The sequence below is a fragment of the Mustela lutreola genome, chromosome 2 (assembly GCF_030435805.1).
Source record: "Mustela lutreola isolate mMusLut2 chromosome 2, mMusLut2.pri, whole genome shotgun sequence".
NCBI classification, from domain to species: domain Eukaryota; kingdom Metazoa; phylum Chordata; class Mammalia; order Carnivora; family Mustelidae; genus Mustela; species Mustela lutreola.
Window position 1 is genome coordinate 154342060 of NC_081291.1, and position 20647 is coordinate 154362706.

Below are 20647 nucleotides of genomic sequence, written 5' to 3' on the forward strand. Positions count from 1 at the left end.
CCTTGCTTTAGGAGACATATCTAGAAAAATTTTGCTATGGCCAATGTCAAATAAATTACTGCCTGTGTTCTCACCAAGGATTTTTATGGTTTCAGGTCTCAAATTTAGGTCCTTAATCCATTTTGAGTTTATTTTTGTGTATGGTGTAAGAAAGTGGTCCAATTTCATTCCATTGTTTTGCAGGTAGCTGTCCAGTTTTCCCAACACTATTTGTTTTTTTTTCTTCCATCATTACTTGTTGAAGAGACTTTTTCCCATTGCATATTCTTGTCCCTTTTGTTGAAGATTAATTGACCATAAAATTGTGGGTTTATTTCTGGCTTTGTTACTCTGTTCCCTTGATCTGTGTCTGTTTTTGTGCCAGTACCATACTGTTTTGATTACCCAAGCTTTGTAGTATATGTTGAAATCTGGGATTGGGTTACTTTCAGATTTGTTCTTCTTTTTTAAGATTGCTTTGGCTTCTTGAGGTTTTTTGTAGTTCTACATGGATTTTAGGATTGTTTGTTCTAGTTCTGTGAAAAATGCTCTTGATATTTTGATAGGGATTGTATTAAATCTGTAGATTGTTTTGGCAATAGGGATATTTTAATATTTTCTTCTAATCCATGAGCATGAAATATCTTTCTACTTGTTTCTGTTGCCTTCATTTTCTTTCATCAATGCTTTATAGTTTCCAGAGTACAGGTCTTTTACATCCTTGGTTAAGTTTATTCCTAGATGTTTTATTATTTTTAGTGCAGTTTAAAATGTTTAATTTCTTTTTTTTTAAAGATTTTATTTATTTATTTGACAGAGAGAGATCACAAGTAGACAGAGAGGCAGGCAAAGAGAGAGACAGGGAAGCAGGCTCACTGCTGAGCAGAGAGCCCAATGTGGGACTCCATCCCAGGACCCTGAGATCATGACCTGAGCCGGAGGCAGCAGCTTAACCCACTGAGCCACCCAGGCACCCTAAAATGTTTAATTTTAATTTTAATCTTAATTTCTACTTTTCCACCAATGCATTTTTGAAGAGTCCTTTCCAAAGGACTCTTGGGAAATGCAGGGGAGTAAATGTATTGTATATGAGCAATCCATTTCAAATTCCTATTTCTATAAGTCTTCAGATTCCTTCCTAAAGCCCCAACTTTCACACAAGCGACCTGCTATGACTGTGAATTTAACTGCAAAATAACAGCCAGTGCAGGATCAAAATTTGAATTTGATTTTAGGTATCTCAGCCCTCTGACACAATTAATAATATATTTTTCTTTAGCAGAGAAATTCCACGGTGTACCTTCTCTCTCTTGAAGAATAGATTTCAGATTTTGAGTTTGTAATTCTTTTTAGGTTGTCAAGCACCATTAGAATCAAACACTTGTTCTATGTTCCTTGAATTCTTTATGTTCCTTCATATGACTCTCTGGCTATGGCTCTGGTTCCCTCAAAGACTTGCCTTATGTGACTACTTCATTGCAGGTGCCCGCTGATGAAAATTAGAAAGCTGTTTCAGGCTGCTTGTGAAGAGCCTTTTATATTGGCTGGATTTCAGAGCTTTTGGCCTGATTCAGACCAGATAACCAATTCCAGATACCTATTTACTGCAATTCTGTTTTCTAATAAGACTTCTGGAGTCATACTCTATATAAGTCAGGGTTATTGGTTGCAAGCAAAAGAAGCCAATTCTGATAGATTAAGAAGAAAATGAGCTTATTATAAAGATTTGGACAGTTGACGAATTTTTTAGAGGGATGGAGGAAAAGGCTAAAGGTTAAGATTCCAGAAATTATGCCCACAACCATATCAAAACTGGCCCAATGAGGGAATAGTCACTGCCACCAACACTGAGAAATTGATACTCAAATTTATATGACTGCCAGTGATAAGACTTTATTTGCATCTGATACTAAACACACTTCTGTGCCAGGAATTCAGTCCTGGAGGCAATTCATCCCTAAAAGCCAAAGGTTTAAGTATTGAACTGACTAGTGTGGCTAGTAAAAAGGATTCTTCATGGAGCCTCCTTTTCTTATGTTGCTCACTTCTGAATCACAGTCGGGCACCAGTGAATTTAATCGGATTTACCTACATCACACCCTTGTGCCTTAAGTGCAAGAGAGGCTGACAAAATGATTTTTCTGGTTGAGGATTCAAACAGAATCATTACTTTGAGGAAGCAGAATACTTAAGTAGGAAATTCTGCAAACACAGAAAGGCTTTCAAAAATGCTAGATAATCAGAAAATATAATAAATATTCACTATTATTTATGTGCAATCTTTTGTTTTTAATATTCCTTTGTGAATAATTTTTGTCTCAAGTATATTAAGAATAATATAGAGTCCTGACTTTGATTTTATTTTGTTTTTTGGTGTTTATGTTTTCTTTCACTTTCTTATTTTTCTTTTATAATAATTTTATACTACTCAAGTTTTCTTAACATTTTTTGGTCAAGTAGTTTAAAATTTACCCTTAAATTGACTTTCAGAAATTGAGCTGTTATTTCTCTATTACAATCAAAGAAAAGAAACCTCTCATCAGCAGGATAAAAAAAATTAGGCTATATTTACTTCTGTCATTCTATACTCTTTGTTTTCATTAGAATAATCTGGAAATTTTATACTCAAATTATTTTCTTTTTTCTTACTGTATCTTTTCTTGATAAAATAACATCTTGACACATTAGTTCATAATTATGGAAACAGTTTTTTTGAAAGTCAAATTTTCTGTATAACTTATACGTTTATTTGGTTTCATTTATTAAGTAGCTAGAGAATGTTTTTTGGTCATTTTTTTCCAGGAAGGCTATTTAGGCTGTCTACTTTCTAAATTATTGCTGTCTAAAATTCCTTTATAAAGCCTTCACTTAAGAATATAAATTCATAGGTTATAGAATACTTTGGTGACAATTATCCTCTTAAAGCTGAAGAAACTATGCCAGTGTTTCCCTCATTTAGTGTTATGGGGAATTTAATGGCACAGTGTGTGGGTATGTGTGTGTGTGGTTTTTAACTCCTTGTTAGGAAATTTGTTTTAGTTTTAAAAGGCTGGGAGGGAGTTTCGCCATCTGCAAAAAATGTGTGTAGGTTTTCTTTTTGTTCTGGATATTCACTTTTTACCAAGATTTATTCTCTGTATGTCATTTTTGTTAATTTTGCCTGCTATTAAAATTTGAAAGTTTGGGGCTCCTGGGTTTCTCAGTTGGTTAAGTAACTGCCTTCGGCTCAGATAATGGTCCTGGAGTCCTGGGATCGAGTCCTGCATCAGGCTCCCAGCTCTGCGGGGAGCCTGCTTCTCCCTCTGACCTTCTCCCCTCTCATGCTCTCTCACTCTCTCTCTCAAATAAATAAATAAAATCTTAAAAAAAATAAAATCTGAAAGTTTGACAAAATTCTCTGTTAATGATGCTATAGGGAAATTGTCTCTCATATATTGCTCTTTTGAATAACAATGCATAACTTCTCTGGCAGATAATTTGTTACTGTTTAGTGAAATTATTTACATATTATCTTCTCACCAGCAATTCCACTTCTAGGAATTTTCCCAAAGATACCCTGGCAAAAGTATGAAGTCATTTACACAAAGCTATTTATTGTGAGATTATCATCTTGTAAAAACCTAAATGTCTTTCAATAGAGCTAATTAAAGAAAATATGGGTATATCTACAAAGAGTGGTATGCAACTCTAAAATGGAGTAAGGGATATTTCTAGATGTTAATATGGAGAGACCTCCAAGAAATATAGTTTAAAAAAGAATTAAAAAACAAGGTGGAGAAAATTGCATACAGAATGCTATCATTCAGGTCAGAAAGGAAGGGTATGACCATTATTATATATTCTCATAAAAGGAAACAATACTAAACTAAACTATAAAATGAAAACTATGGTTTCCTTTAAAAGGAGAGAAAGCATATAAAGAGTTTACATTTCCTTGGATATATCTTGATTTTTATATTTTACATAATTATAAGTAGAAATATTTTTAAAGTAATCCTTAAAAAATGAAAATAAAATTTGGGGGAATAAACAATGCATATTTAGTTGATGGCCCAGAGATTGGTCCAATGGATTTAAAAGAACAATAATTTGTATATTGCTAGCAGGATATATCTCAAGAAGTAAAAGAAATTAAAAACAGATTTTTTTGTAATCATATGGAGGTGAAAATGTTGGCATTGTTGGGGTGAATCTGCTGTGGGTATATTTTGGGACAAAAATATGAATGTGATACTTTTATTCTATAATTCTTCCATATTATTGAGAAGCAGGATTCTCAGCATGAGAATGGGGAGGTACAAATATAATATTGAAATGATGAGGTAAAATCTCTTATAATCTTGAATTGCAATTAAAAATGCCAGTGAAAATTTGTAATGTATTCTCCCTCTCTCTCTTTTTTTAGATTTTATTTATTTATTTGACAGAGAGAGAGATCACACGTAGACAGCAGAGAGATTGGGGGAGGCAGGCTCCCTGCTGAGCAGAGAGCTCAATGTGGGGCTTGATCCCAGAATCCTGAGGACCCTGAGATCATGACCTGAGCTGAAGGCAGAGGCTTAGCTCACTGAGCCACCCAGGAGCCCCATGAGTTTTGCTTTGAAAAAAAGCATTCCCTAACTCTGAATACCAAAAAGGCCAAGAGAGAATGACCAACCCATTTATAACAAATGTGCTTAGTACCTAGATTACGTTAACCAAATACTATTTCCCACTGAAAGGAATCAGGGCTCTTTTGGAGAAGTGGCTGATTTCATGCTGCAGCAAATTTTTACAAGATTTACCATGATACTGTGTCATACCAGAAAGCAAAGAAACTCTCTAACACTACTGCGGTCACATCAAAATACTCAAAAGTCAACCTAAAGAGGCTCATAGAGAAGATGGAGATTTTTAGGATTAATAAGATAATAAACAAAGTAGTGTGAAACTCTTCATAAACGTTTAAACGTCTATGATAAAAAAAATCAAGTTTATAGGATGTTACTCATAATTTTATTTTTTAAAAATATTTATTTATTTATTTATTTATTTATTTGAGGAAGAGAGAGAGATTGAGCGTACAGTTGGGAGGGGGAGAAGGAGAGGGAGAGGTTTCAAGCAAACTCCACACTGATTGCAGAGCCCAATGCGGGGCTTGATTTCATGACCTGGAGATCATGACCTGAGCTGAAACCAGGGGTCAGCAATTAACCAGCTGAGTCACTCAGGTGCCCCTTACTCAAGCTTTTTTTTAAAAAAAGAAAGAATTATACATTTATTCTGCCTTTCCTTTACACCTCTGCCTCTGGGTAACCAGATAGCAATGAGGGAAATTTTTTAGAGAAGTATTTTAGCTAATAACTGCAGAATAAATAGTAAAATTATAGTATCACTATTTTCAAACCATAATGGATCTAGGCATTGATCATCAACTGTTTGTAATATCACAAAAAGACAAAAACCCAGACACTATATGCTTCTTGATAGAAACACAATGCTATTCATGAAGTGGCCTTGCAATACAAAACAAAACAAAATGAAAGAAAGAAAAAAGGAAAGAACACAACCTTTTTTTTTTTTTTTTTTCCGTTCAACCTTCTAGGTCCATATATTAACATTTAAGAAATTCAGAGGTTAGAAGATCTTTTATATTGAACACACCAGGAAAGTAATTTGCAAAATTCAGGCCAGGAAACTGTAGGATAAAAAACAAAAACTTTGCTTCTTCAACAAATAATCATAAAAACAAAGAGGTAGATTGGAAATCTATAAAAAAGGCACTTCAGACACATATTAAGCAATTCCTCTGTGAGGACCTCCTTCGGAACTTGATTCAAGTAAGTGGCAAAAATATTTTATAATATTGAGACTAATATAAATTCAAACAATAGATTTAATATTTAATGATATTAAAGAGCTATTAAAAATTAAATTTTAAGGGTTGCCTGGGTGGCTCAGTGGGTTAAGCTCTTCCTTCGGCTCAGGTCATGATCTCAGAGCCCGCATCGGGCTCTCTGCTTAGCAGGGAGCCTGCTTCCCCCTCTCTCTTTGCCTGCCTCTCTGCCTACTTGTGATCTCTCTCTCTTTGTGAAATATATAAATAAAATATTTAAAAAAATTAAATTTTAAGGATGATAATGCTTATACTTTTAAACAGTTTCTGTTTTAGAAATAAAACTGAAATATTTATAGAGGAAATGATATGGTGTTTGAGATTTGCTTCCAAGTAAATTGGAAGATGAAACTGGTTTGGGTGTACATGCAAAGTGATTAGCCAAGGGTTAATAATTGTAGCTGGGTGAAGGGTATATGGGAGTTCAATAACCTATTCTGTCTATTTTTGCATAGGTTTGCAATTTTCAATAATAAAAAGTTCAGAAGTATCTTCTGTTTAGTAAGTCCTATAATTGTGAAGATGTGAGAGTCTACATTTGAGGTCAACTAATTTAATATGTGTTTGATTATGTTTTTCTATTTTGCCTTAGTTCTTGACAATTAGAATTCCTCTTGTATACTCTTTGGATCTACTGGATCTGTCTTTATAGGCTTTGTGTTTTCTCTTATTATACTCTCCTCTTCATAATGGCTTTTTCTCTGATTAAATTTTTGAGATTTCACTTAACCCAACACAAAATTAAATTAGACTTTTCTTCAGTATCCAAACTTTTACTCATTACTTTTATTGCACTATTTTATTTACTATTGTATTTGTCATCCCCACAGCAACTGACTTTTTTCTCAATCTCATTAAGAATATTATTTCTATTAAGTAATAATGGTAAAAATATTTTCATTAGATGCTATGTTTCATATAAATTTTCATACATTATACTTTAGATTATACATATTTAACAGACAAAAAACCTGGGGTTTATAAAACCTTAGTAACATCACAGAGATGTAGGCTGAATTTGGTTGAGCTCACTTAAGGGTCTGGGACTTGGATTTGGTTGGCAGATAGGGGTGAAATAACCTAGCTTCATTCTACTTTGTTCCATGTGTCTCTCCTCCTCTTGCTGGGACCTATGAGCCAGCCCACACGTGGTCATTTCATGGTAATGGAAAAAATGCAAGGGGACAAGCAAAAACATGCACGGTCTCTTAAGGCCTATTCTGGGAACTGACACATCATCAATTCTTACATCACATGTTTAAATTTAGAGTCAAGAGGCAAGGAAATTATCCCTCTCTTTTAGTGGGAGGAATCTCAAAGCTACAGAGCAAACTTCTCTGCATATGAAATGACAGAGCCAGAACTCTGGACAAAAACCTATGCCTTTCACCACAATCTGACAATGAAATTTATAAAATGTTTTTGCATTATCTTTCTTCCAAGGAAAGAGGCTCTCATTGATGCAAGTGACTGATCTGCTTGTTGGAATCTGTTAAATCTTTCACACACTTGTGATCTTTTTCCCTCTTTTCTCAAAAAGAAGAGTAGGGACATATAATTTTGTACAGTGTTTTGAACTGGGATGGTCTTTTAAATTTTGTATACATGTTACTTTCCTTTTTTTTACATCAAGTAATTAGACATATTCCAACATATCTCATAGGATTATAAGAATTAAATGGAACATCTGGAAATACATGGCACAAAGTAGTAACTTAATTTTCTCTTATTATGTCCCAAGAGTCTTTCTCCTCCAGCATATAAACATGAATGATGCTTTCTCAGTGTTCCTCATATTTTCATCAACACTACCTTCCATTCATCGTCCCTCTCATGCCTTTAATTATTTTTCAGTCTGACTTGCCCAGCCTCCATGTCTTAACCACCTTGAAAAACTGAGTTCTCAGGCGACACTAGTAATCGAATTTTAATAAATTCCCACGCATTCCTCAGACAGCTAACACGCCAGTAATTGCTTTTAGGCTCACCAATATCTTCCATACTGTCACGTCCAATGATCACATTTCTTTCCTCGTAGTACTCAAACCGTTAAAAGTATTTTACACAACTGATCACTTACTCCTTCTAGAAACACTCTTTTCTCTTGCCCCATGACTTCATACTCCTTGAAGTTTCACCTTTACCTCTCTGGCCATTTACTTTTACTCTCTTCTGCAATTTCTTCTCCTCTACTCGATCTCTAAATACATGAGTTCCCCAAGGCTCACACCTGGAATAATTTCTGATTTTTGTAATGTGTTTCATGCTTTCCAATGGCTTTAGGCAACTTCCAGATGCTGAAAATTCCCAAATTTATATCTGAGCCCAAATCTCTCCTTCAAAATCATGCTCTTCCCTGACATAACAAAGTACTTAAGCATGTCCACAGATAATTCTTGACTTCTGCTGCTGGCTCCAAACAATTCTGACAGCCGTCTCTTTGAGACGTAGCCTGAACTAACTATCCAAATCCCCTATTTCATTTCACTTTGTTTTATTGTATTAACAACAAGAAAAAAAAATCTGAAATAATCCTTTCCCCATTCATTTACAACTTGCTTAGTTTCTGTCTCTCTGGCTATTAGTATAAGCTTCATGAGAGCAGAAACCTTGCCTGTTTTGCTTGCTGCATTATCTTTAGTAGTGAGAATACTGCCAGACATATAGTAATAACTTAGTAAATATTTTTTGGATGAAATGATGAATGTTGTCTTACTTTGGTTGGCTTTCTGAACAACAAGTTGAAATATACTAAAAAGTCTATTAATTATTAACAATAATTACTCATTTATGCTGCTTTATGTTTCGCAAATATTTTCATCTAAAATGTCTCACTTAGGGACGCCTGGGTGGCTCAGTTGGTTAAGCAGCTGCCTTCGGCTCAGGTCATGATCCCAGCGTCCTGGGATCGAGTCCCACATCGGGCTCCTTGCTCAGCGGGGAGCCTGCTTCTCCCTCTGCCTCTGCCTGCCATTCTGTCTGCCTGTGTTCGCTCTCTCCCCCTCTCTCTCTCTGATAAATAAATAAAATCTTTAAAAAAAATAAAATAAAATAAAATAAAATGTCTCACTTAATGATCATCGCAACCCTGGGAATAGGGATTATTATTCTCATTACAAAAGTGAAGAATATTGTGACTGAAAGGGCTCACTCACACAGATGTGAAGCTGAATTTTGATTCTAGGTTTTCTGATTCTTAGTTCACTGATATTTCTATCACATTTACCACTTCTTCTTATGGCATCAATAAGCAAAGATAACTTTAAAAATGTATTATTTTAAAACATTTATAAAATACATATTTTAATATTCAATATTCATTCATATAGATAGAAACCATGATATCAAAGGGTTTTTTTCTGTTGCTGTATTTTTTTTTTAATTTTTTTATTTTTTTTTAATTTTTTATAAACATATATTTTTATCCCCAGGGGTACAGGTCTGTGAATCACCAGGTTTACACACTTCACAGCACTCACCAAATCACATGCCCTCCCCAATGTCCATAATCCCAACCCCTTCTCTCAAACCCCCTCCCCCCGGCAACCCTCAGTTTGTTTTGTGAGATTAAGAGTCACTTATGGTTTGTCTCCCTCCCAATCCCATCTTGTTTCATTTATTCTTCTTCTACCCACTTAAGCCTCCATGTTGTATCACCACTTCCTCATATCAGGGAGATCATATGATAGTTGTCTTTCTCTGCTTGACTTATTTCGCTAAGCATGATACGCTCTAGTTCCATCCATGTTGTTGCAAATGGCAAGATTTCATTTCTTTTGATGGCTGCATAGTATTCCATTGTTGCTGTATTTTTTTAAACTTCCCCAAAATGAAGGATGTGTTTAGAGTACTATACTTGGTGACTTATGGCATCATTTCTCACCTGCAATTTTTTTTAATGATTCAAAGAGAAAAATATCATGAATCAATGTGACTGGATCTAAATAATGACAAAAATTATAGTCATACTAACCATTATAATATTAATGCCTTTGTATGATAATTCATATATTTTCAGTGTGCTTTTATAATACCTACCCTTTTGATTTTCCAGATACTATAACATAAGATTCTCCAGCTAATCTAAACAAAAAAGAAGTTATTGGAAGGTTATTATAATCTTGAAACACAAAGAAATGGGAAAACATTCCATGCTCATGGATTGGAAGAACAGATATTGTTAAAATGTCTATACTAGCCAAAGTAATCTGCAAGTTCAAAGCAATCTTTATCAAAATAACATCAGCATTTTTATAGAGCTAGAACAAATAATTCTAAAATTTGTATGGAACCAGAAAAGACCCCAAATAGACAAAGTAATGTTGAGAAAGAAAAGAGAAGTGGCAGACATCACAATTCTGGAGTTCAAGCTGTATTACAAGGTTGTAATCATCAAGACAGAATGGTACTGGCACAAAAACAGATACAAAGATCAAGGGAACAGAATAGAGAACCCAGAAATGGAACCACAACTATATAGTCAACTAATATTTGACAAAACAAGAAAGAATATCCAATGGAAAAAGACAGTCTCTTCAAGAAATGGTGTTGGGAAAATTGGAAAGCCACATGCAAAAGAATGAAACTGGACCACTTTCCTACATCATCACACAAAAATAGATTCAAAATGGATGAAAGACCTAAATGTGACACAGGACTCCATCAAAATCCTAGAGGTCACCACAGGCAGTAACCTCTTTCACCTTGACTGTAGCAACTTACTACTAGACATGTTGCCAGGAGCAAGAGAAACAAAAGAAAAAATGAACTATTAGGGCTTCTTCAAGACAAAAAGCTTCTGTGCAGCAAAGTAAACAATCAACAAAACTAAAAGGCAACTGACAGAATGGGAGAAGATATTTTCAAATGTCTTATCAGATAGAAGGCTAGTATCCAAAATCTATAACGAACTTACCTAACTCCCCCTAAAACCAAATAATCCAGTTAATAAATGGGCAGAAAAGATGAATAAACATTTTTCCAAAGAAGACATCCAGATGGCTAACAGACGCATGAAAAGATGCTCAACATCACTCGTCGTCAGGGAAATACAAATCAAAACTATAACAAGATACATCTCACACCTGTTAGAATGGCTAAAATTAACAGCTTAGAAAACAAGAGATGTTGGGGAAGATGTAAAGAAAGGGGAATCCTCTTGCAGTGTTGGTGGGCATGTAAGGAATGCCAACTGGTGTTGCAGCCACTCTGGAAAGTAGTATGAATTTTCCCCAAAAAGTTAAAAACAGGCCTAACCTACAATCCAGCAATTGTACTACTAGGTATTCACTCAAAGGATACAAAAATACGGATTTGAAGGAGTACATGCACCTGGATGTTTATAGCAGCGTTGTCAATAACAGCCAAACTATGGAAAGATCCCAAGTGTCCATCAAATGATGAATGGATAAAGATATGGTATATAGATATATAGATAGATACAGGTAGAAAGATATAGAAATATATAGAAAGATATAGATATTAGTCAGCCATCAAACAGGATAAAATCTTGCCCTCTGTCATGACATGGATGGAACTAGAGGGTATTATGCTAAGTGAAATAAGTCAGAGAAAGACAAATACCATATGATTTCACTCATATGTTGAAATTAAGAAACAAAACCAAGGATCGTTGGGAAAGGGAACAAAAAATAAAATAATATGAATATTGAGAAGGAGGCAAAACATAAGAGACATTGAACCCTAGGAAACAAACAGCATGGCTGAAGGGGAGGTGGGGGTTGGGCTAAATGGGTGATGGGCATTGAGGAGGGCATTTGTTGTAATGAGCACTGGGTGTTTTATGTAAGTGATGAATCACTAAATTATACTACTGAAACAAACAAAAAAAAGAAGAAGAAGAAAAGGAAAAAAAAAAGAAAAAATTCTTGTAACACAGTTTGAGTAGGAAGTCTAGTGCAGGAATTGTGTAGGAAACAAACCAGGCTATAACAAAGAAAATTAAGCCATTACAATACCACCACCATTGATGAAATCTATTTCCAAATACAACCTTATTGACCAAGATTGGGGCATCCAAGTCACCTCTCTTGGGTCATGTGCTCTCCCTTGGCTAAGGGGAGTTATTAACACTAAAACAGACCCACAAGACCATATTTAGTAGAGAAGAATTAATTATTTGAGAGTGAATAGGAGGCTGATTAAAATTTAAAAAAAAAATATATATATATGCTGTATTAACAATGAAAAAAATTCTGCTATAGCCCACATCTTTGCTACACAATATCTGTATATCTGAACAGTCACATATACACTGCCAACAATATTCCTGTATGACAAAATTCATCAATTCTCCCAAAGAGACAATCGAAGTTCATCCAGATCCAAGTTCAGTTTCTGTCATTGTCCTTTTCCTCTTCTAGTTCCTTCATAATCCGATCTCAATATTTTATAGCCTAGAAACTAAATGGAAAATTTAATCATCTTTTATAAAATAGTGGGATAAATGAAGGAAAAGAAGAGATTTTGATTTAAAATGGAGAGATGGGTATGTAACACACAAGGAAGAAAATAATGGTAAAGGTTAATTCCATAATTTCTGCTACTGGTCATGAAGCTTTTTCTTATTTCTTTCTTCTACAGATTCTCATGGCCTTTAGCTAGTATCCCAGCTGGTAGAAGTTATTTGTTTTATAATGCAATCCAAACTTCCATTCTGAGAGATTTCCGTGCTTGACAGTATTGTATATATAGGAATGTAATATTCTTACATTAACTGTTTCTTCTAGCCATACTAAAACAAGTTGATACCCCAAATAGTCTCCCAGGTTCCTACCATCCATCTTCCTGTCCCCACCATATTGCAGAGACCCTAGTGCCCCTATATAAGCAGGGCAAATAACCCTATTAATGCCATAATTTTGTTTTTTACAATTTTCTCAGTTCCATGACAAAGACAAAATTACTACATGGTAGTCTGGTAGTCCCAGTGCAACGAACGCATTGCTTTGTTCCCTGGTGGAAACATCCCTCAAATGGAAACAAAACTGAAACCTGAATGGCAAGAGTCATAGTGTCATAAAGTGAACATCAGTCCCCTCCACATATTTTTCTTGATTACTAAATCCATATTTTCTGACATTAGGGAATCACACTTTGTATAACATATGCCAAGTGGAATCATAACTGAATATTTAATAGTTTATTAAACTATTTTATGACTCCAGTTAATTCTATGGACATGAGACTTCGCTTTATTTTTTTTAGTTTAGACCAAATACCTTGGTTAAACATAATGAAATAAAGAACATCATTACAGGGTATTGGGAATTTCATCAATATGCAGAGTCATGACATGAAGAGTAAACAAATGCAAATTCAGAACGATATCTATACCAGTGGATATAAACAGCAAGCAGTTCCAAGCATCATTAATGTGCTACCATGGTCACAGATGTACAAAATTATATTAAGACCCCAGGTTAGTGGCTGCTTTCTTGAAAACTGGACTCCCAGTAGTTATAATCACCACATTGGCCTTGGTGAAAAGTATGTGCTCTTGAGTGTAAGCATGGAGTCTATCCTGCCAACATGACTACTTTCTTTATAAGCTCATAGAACAAACATTAGAATGGCAGTAGTTAAATGGCTGGCTGAAAATCAGAGTGGACATCTTATCCATCTGATTTTTATGAATTTCCTTTATGATGGAGACTCAGATGAGCATTTGGGGACTTAGTCTGAGAGATTCACCTAATTTTTTTTTTTCTAGAACTTCTTATCACTGCTTCTCCAATTATACTCTTCCAATTTTCCAAACATGTGGCCAATCCATTAGTTATTGACCATTAATTCATATAAATCTTCACTTTGTGCCATCATTCCTTCCAGGAAAAGTAGAGCACTGTAACACTGGCTGCATATAGAACAATTATACAATATTAGGCTGTTTATTTCTTGGAGAAGAGGGTTGTCAGGTAGTCACAGGAATGGAGGGGTTGTGTTGGGCATTTGCTGAGCTTTTTTCTTTTCATTATGCAAATTCCTTTCTAATATTACCCCAGTAATCTTGAGAAACTATTTCCAATTGAACCTTTTTGGATAAATTAAAAAAAAAAAAAAAAAAGAAACAAGAAAGATGTGAGAGTAGTCTTGCAACTTCATATCTTTTCAAGTTTGTCATGGTAAGAAGAGTACATGGGAATCAGATGGAGAAGCTCAAACCAAGAATAAAGAGTACGCATTTGACCCAAACACTTCCTGTACTTTATGAATAATCCTCAGTATAGTAACTGGCAGTTGGACCATATCTACTTTACAAAAATAACTTTAAAATACAAAAATCAGGAGAATGGAACTCTAAAATGTAAGGAATCCTGGGTGCCTGGATGCTCAGTTGGTTAAGTGACTGCCTTTGGCTCAGGTCATGATCCTGGAGTCCCAGGATTGATTCCCATATCAGGTTCCCTGCTCAGTGGGGAGTCTGTTTTTCTCTCTCTGACCCTCCCACTTCTTGTGCTTTTTCTCTCTCTCAAGTAAATAAATAAAATCATAAATGAAATAAAATAAAATCTAAGGAATCCTGACAACCATATTCCAAAATAACTGCCTTTTCTACAGTATGATGTTGATTCTCAACTATCCTTGTCCATTATTTTATCTATGGATAATATTTGATTCTTTTTTCTTTCAATTTATTTATTTGACAGAGAGAGAGAGAGATCACAAGTAGGCAGAGCAGCAGGTGGGTGGAGGGGAGAAGCAGACTCCCTGCTGAGCAGAGAGCCCAATGTGGGGCTTGATCCCAGGACCCTGAGATCCTGACCTGAGCCGAAGGCAGAGGCTTAACCCACTGAGCCACTCAGGTGCCCCTTGATTCTTTATCATTGTATTTGCTTTTTCCAAAACTTGGAGACACTCCCATAGCTGGGGATAGTGGAAGTTGCCTACTTCTAATAATTTCTTATATTTCTGGAAATTTATGCATACATTTTTTGACATCAAAATGAATTATATTTCTAATTTGTTCTGAGAGCACTACCATGTTTCCATGATTTAGTAAGAACCAAAAACCAAAAGTGACCTTTTGGATTTTAGTTCCAATAGCCCGAGATAAAATTTTTTTTAGGAAAGTATGTGATTGAACCTCCATAAAATAGGCATTGCATTATGATCACCCATGGAAGTGTATTATTAAGTGTGCACAAAAGATGCAGCAGTTCTTAATGCTCCTGGGCATTCAGTCATTGGTTAAGAATGTATGTTGAAATATTCAAATTGTAGGTCAGATTAGTCTTAGAATCTAATGAGCAAATTTTGGTATCTATCATTTTTATATTTATCTTCATCTCTCAATTATAGATTATTACTTTCTTCTGACATTAAGCCATCAGCCTTAAAGTTAGCTTTACATTCTAAAAATCTGTTCAATGACTGTCTTTATTATAAACTGCTGGGACTGCTAGAAAAGAATACATTTTCACCACTTTCCCCTTGAACATGTGATCTGTTTCTAGGAAGGTGAACCACTTTCTTTTCTTTTTTTAAAAATTTTATTTATTTATCTGACAGACAGAGATCACAAGTTGGCAGAAAGAGAGGGAGGGAGGGAAGCAGGCTCCCCACCGAGCAGAGAGCCCAATGTGGGCCTCGACCCCAGGACTCTGAGATCATGACCCGAGCTGAAGGCAGAGGCTTAACCCACTGAGCCACCCAGGTGCCCCAAAAATGAACCATTTTCAAATTCTCAATGATTCAGATCTGCTTCTTTGTTCTGAAATAGCTACATGCAATCAAAATGAGGAAAATTTTTATCTACAAAATGGTGACATTTCACTTCAAAAAAATTTCATCATCCACAAACAACTGATTTTGTACATGAAAGCTGAAAATTAAAGAATTTCAAATAGGCTCAAATTATTAAATGGTTAGACCTCAGATCTCTCTTTCTCTCTCCCCTTTTTCTTTATTAAGATTTAACTTTTATTCCTATAAAAGTAATTGAGGTTTGCAGTTTAAAAAACAAAGAAGAGAGGTGCCTGGGTGGATCACTTGGTGAAGCTTTAGACTCTTGGTTTTATCTCAGGTCATGATCTCGGGGTTGTGAGATGGAGCCCCGTGTCAGGCTCCGTGTTCAGCGGAGAGTCTACTTGAGGTGGGGAGTCTGCTTGGGATTCTTTCTCTCTCTCTTTCTGCCCCTCTCCACTCTAGTAAATAGATAAATCTTTAAAATTAAAAAATAAATAAAAAGGAAAACAAATACACTAAACAAAATGATAAATTGCTGTCTCCTGCCTTCTGTCTCCCCACTCCTGAGTCTCCTCACCAACTGATTTCCACTCAGAAGTAACCACTTTCATTATTTTTAGCTTTTTTTTAGTGTATTTACACCCATGTTTCAAAATAACATGACCATACTGCTATGAATTATTTAATCCTCGCATGGAAAAGAAATATTAGTTGTCTTATGTGCCATTCAGCATATTTGAGTGCACACATGCACACACACACTCAAACACTCTTCCCTCATCCTCAACCTCCAATTGTGGTTATGGTTATATCACCTTTTTGGGTTAAATTAGTATTCACTGTTATTAGACCAGGTAGATATTGCTCACAGGTAACCTGCTAAGTTTGCTACTGATCTATTTTCTTTTTCTTTCTTTCTTTCTTTCTTTCTTTCTTTCTTTCTTTCTTTCTTTCTTTCTTTTAGATTTTATTTATTTATTTGTCGGACAGAGAGAGAGATCAAGAGAGAGAGAAGAGGCAGATAGAGTAGCAGGCAGAGGCAGAGGGAGAAGCAGGCTCTCTGCCGAGCAAAGAGCCCAATGTGGGACTCCATCCCAGGATGCTGGGATCGTGACCCGAGCTGAAGGCAGCAGCTTAACCAACTGAGCCACCCAGGTGTCCCTCCATTTTCTTTCTTGTATAAATTTTGCTTCCCTGCAGATATGCTTGCCATATATTTTGTACTTGCTTTAAAATCTATGTTTACCTACAATTTATCCCAATTGCTCCAACTTCCTCTAAACACATTTACCCAATGTTTTAGCAACATTATCTATTTATTCATTGGACTATCCCTACTAAATCTTTTATCCATCTACTTGAAATTGCATTATTTGATCTACAGATTTTATCCTAAAATTTCCTCTAATCAATTTCCTTGCAAATCCCCTTTATCTTTTTTAGCAGCACTCTGAGAAATGGTGTTTGGGAGGTAAAAGTGTCAAGATTTTACAGGTCTGACAAACACTGTTATTCTACATCCATGATTGATTTTTAGTGTGGCTGGGTTGCATTATCAGTTATAAATCATATTTTCTCATAATTTTGAAAATATTATTCATTTGTCTTCTAGGTTTCCAGGTGTTGGCAAACTTTCTTCTATAAAGAACCAGATATTAAATTTTTAGCCTGTGCAGTCTGTGTGATATTTATTGCAACTATTCATCTCTGCTGTGGTAGCTCAAAAGTAGCCATAGAATATTTGTAAACAAATGGGCATGACAGTGCTTTAATAAAACTTTATTTACACAACCAGGACACAACTTGTTAGTTCTCATTCTAGATTCCAATGTTACTTAAAGCCATTATTATTTCTAATCATTTACATGTCACTTTTTGTGTGTGTGTGTCTTTTTAGAAACTTGGAGTTTTAAAGATTCTTTGGTTTGGACTTGAAATTTGAAATACCCAGATGATATATTTTGTTAGGTGCTTGAAATTTCTTGATGAAACCTTAAATGGGTTTTGAAACTGGAGGCTCTGAAGAAGATTCGTATATTTTGATCATTTCCACCCATCTCCTTTCTTTGCTCTCTCTCGGAATTAGTGGAATATCAGACCTCCTGAATTTATCCTTTTTAACTTGTCTGAATTATTTTCATTGTACTTCCTAGAAAATATTTTAAGATTTATCTCCTAACTCTTCTGTTTGACTTTTAATTTATGCTACTTTTTTTTTTAAATTTCTAGGAGCTCTTTTTAAGTTATCTGACTCCTTTTTATTTTATAGTCCCTCGTTCATATTTCATGTGTACAAACTACCGGGGTTTTAATTAAGGTAGGATTGTGTGTGTGTGTGTGTGTGTGTGTGTGTGTGTGTGTGTGTGTGACAGAGAGAGAGAAAGAGAGAAAGAGAGAAGAGAGTGCTGTTTCAGGCTTCTATAAAAGAATGCCGAAGACTAGGTGGTTTATAATTCTAGAGATTGGGAAGTCTGAGATCAAGCTGCCGTAAGATCCACTGTCTGGTGAGAACCCACTTCCTGGTTCATAGATGGCTATCTTCTCACTGGATCCTCACATAATTTAAGAGCTTTCCGAGGTCTCTTTTATAAGGGCACTAATCCAACTCCTGAGAGATCCACCCTCACAACATAACTGCCTCCCCAAATCCCACCTCCAAATATCATCCCATTGGAGATTAGGTTACAACATACGAGTTTGAGAGGAACACAAATATTCAGGTTATAGCAGTGTGTGTGTTTGTGTGTGTGTGTGTATGTAGTGTGCTCACACATGTGCACATGGGTTCTTCTGTCCCTGTTGTCTCCGCTTCTTCTGACTTTATCCTCCCCTTCTCATCTTTCCCTTCCCCTCCCCCTACTCTACTTTCTTTCTCTGTTACAAAGCTTTCCTTGAAAGTTAAGTGATTTTTGCCTATCTCTTCACATTAAAAAATGATGCACTAAAATGATCATTGGAAGCTCGGTATACATGATTATCTTGACAATTGCTGGGCTTTAATATAGCATGATCAAATTAAAATGCAGCAATTTCATTGACAGCCCCCAATTCAGTATATAAGACTTTTTCTTAGGCTAGTCATTTTCCCCAGAAAGGACTTTTCCAACCTCTTGCCTAGGGAAATGATCCAACTGAGAATATTCTTAAGAACCAAGCAGGGAAAGAAAGTCACAAGGCTCTCACAGTTCAGCATGTAGCTTTCCCGGTAATTCCTGCAGTTGTAGTGTGGCCCATCACAGCGTGCCCTGGATGTGGTCAGTATTCCTCAATTCAGGACTTGTCTCACTCAGTATCCATAGTGAGAAAACTTTACCCCAGGCTTCATGGGTTGGAGAAAGTCAGTCATGTGCAATCAGGAAGGGAATCTAATGGTCTGATGCTTTCAAGACTTTCATCAGTTCTTCCTTTTTTTTTTCAGTCCAATCCTATATCCAGTCCTGAGGTACCTGATACCATCAGCTCTTCAGCATTTCTAAGCATCCATAGGACACAATGGTTAGTTCTTCCTGACTCTCCCACTAGCAGACATAGATTCAAGATTCCTATAGTTTGATATGTCAGTTACCATTTATCCACCAGCTTCCCAGAATTTACAAATTTTGTTTATGTTTGAGTCTACTGCAGTTTTCTTTTTTATTCTTTTTTTTCTTCTTCTTGTGTTTTTTTTTTTTCCCCTAAATCTTTTTTATTCCTTAGGTGTCATTTTAGTAGGATTTCAGGGAGGTCTAGACATAAATTGACATGTTTACTCTAACATGTTCCATGTGATTGTATTCCCAATCTTAAGAAATTCATACCTACACCAGCTATTTAAACATTCCAAAGAAAGTTCTGGAGCTGGGATGGCCCCACAGAGTTGCCCTGAATTAGAAAAAGAGGACTGGGTTTTTATTCATGAGCAGTGCCCAGTCAGTGGATGCCAGATACCCTGGGGAGGGGACATATTCTTGAGCAAGACAGCTGAGGGCAATTCCAGGACAGGGCTTGGAGCTGAAGCCTGCTAACTTAGATAATGGGGACCTGGGCAGTACAGAGGTATCTGCTACATGCACCTTTTAGCAAACTTACATTTGACTATTTGTACCAATAAATAAAGTTGAAAAAAAAAAAAAAGAGGATCAAGTGATTTATTTATCTAAGAGAACTGATAACTTCTTTTGAGACAGGCAACACTATAAACTCTTTAATTGTAGAGACTATATATAATTCATCTCTTTGTCTGTAGCATATAGGTTCATATTGGTTCATAGTTAATTTACACTTAATATTTATCTATAATTAGTTGCCATTAGCAAATAGTTTTTTTTTTAAGATTATTTATTTATTTATTTGACAGGGGCCACAAGTAGGCAGAGAGGCAGGCAGAGACAGAGAGAGAGGGAAGCAGGCTCCCTGCTGAGCAGAGAGATGGCGTGGGGCTCCATCCAGGACTCTGGGATCATGACCTGAGTGGAAGGCAGAGGCTTTAACCCACTGAGCCACCCAGGCGCCCCAGCAAATAGGTCTTAAGAATTAGGTTCTATTCAAAACTTATCCCTGGGGTGCCTGGGTGGCTGAGTCAGTTAAGCATCTGCCTTCGGCTCAGGTCATGGTCCCAGGGTCCTTGGATTGAATCCCGCATCAGGCTCCCTATTTTGTGGAGAGCCTGCTTCTCCCTCACCCTCTGCCTGCTGCTCTGTCTACTTGTGTTCTGTATCTCTCTGTACAATAAATAAATAAAAATCTTAAAAAAAAAAAACCTTATACCTAACATTGACATTATCTTTTATAAAAAATAAAACATTTTTTCCTGAACAAAAAATTCAGTATATGTGACAGTCAATTAAAAGGAGATTGTAACAAATAGACAAGTTTGATCCATGAGACACATTGAACATTGAAATGGAAAGGTCACAAAATGTCATCATTGTCACAAGTAAGAGACAGGATAGAAGAGATACCATGCTATCTCTGACGCCCACAACCATGTCGATTTATTCCTTGACAAAAATTAAGTCAGTTTATTTAGGGAAGTAATCTAATTGTCAAGAATGTCACAGGGATACTTTCAAGTCCATAAAAGGAGTATCTTTTCACCTTTAATAA

General features: G+C 35.7%; 1 long non-coding RNA gene across 5 annotated transcripts in view; it reads right to left on the reverse strand.

Moving 5' to 3' along the window:
• LOC131825039 (uncharacterized) overlaps positions 1-20647 on the reverse strand; it is a 98920-nt gene that overhangs the window by 20968 nt on the left and 57305 nt on the right. For 3 of the 5 annotated variants that reach the window (XR_009351105.1, XR_009351103.1, XR_009351101.1), the window contains one exon: positions 9893-9937. The exons of the other annotated variants lie outside the window; for them this stretch is intronic. This is a non-coding gene — a long non-coding RNA (uncharacterized LOC131825039). The remainder of the gene's footprint in view (positions 1-9892; positions 9938-20647) is intronic. 5 annotated transcript variants of the gene reach the window in all.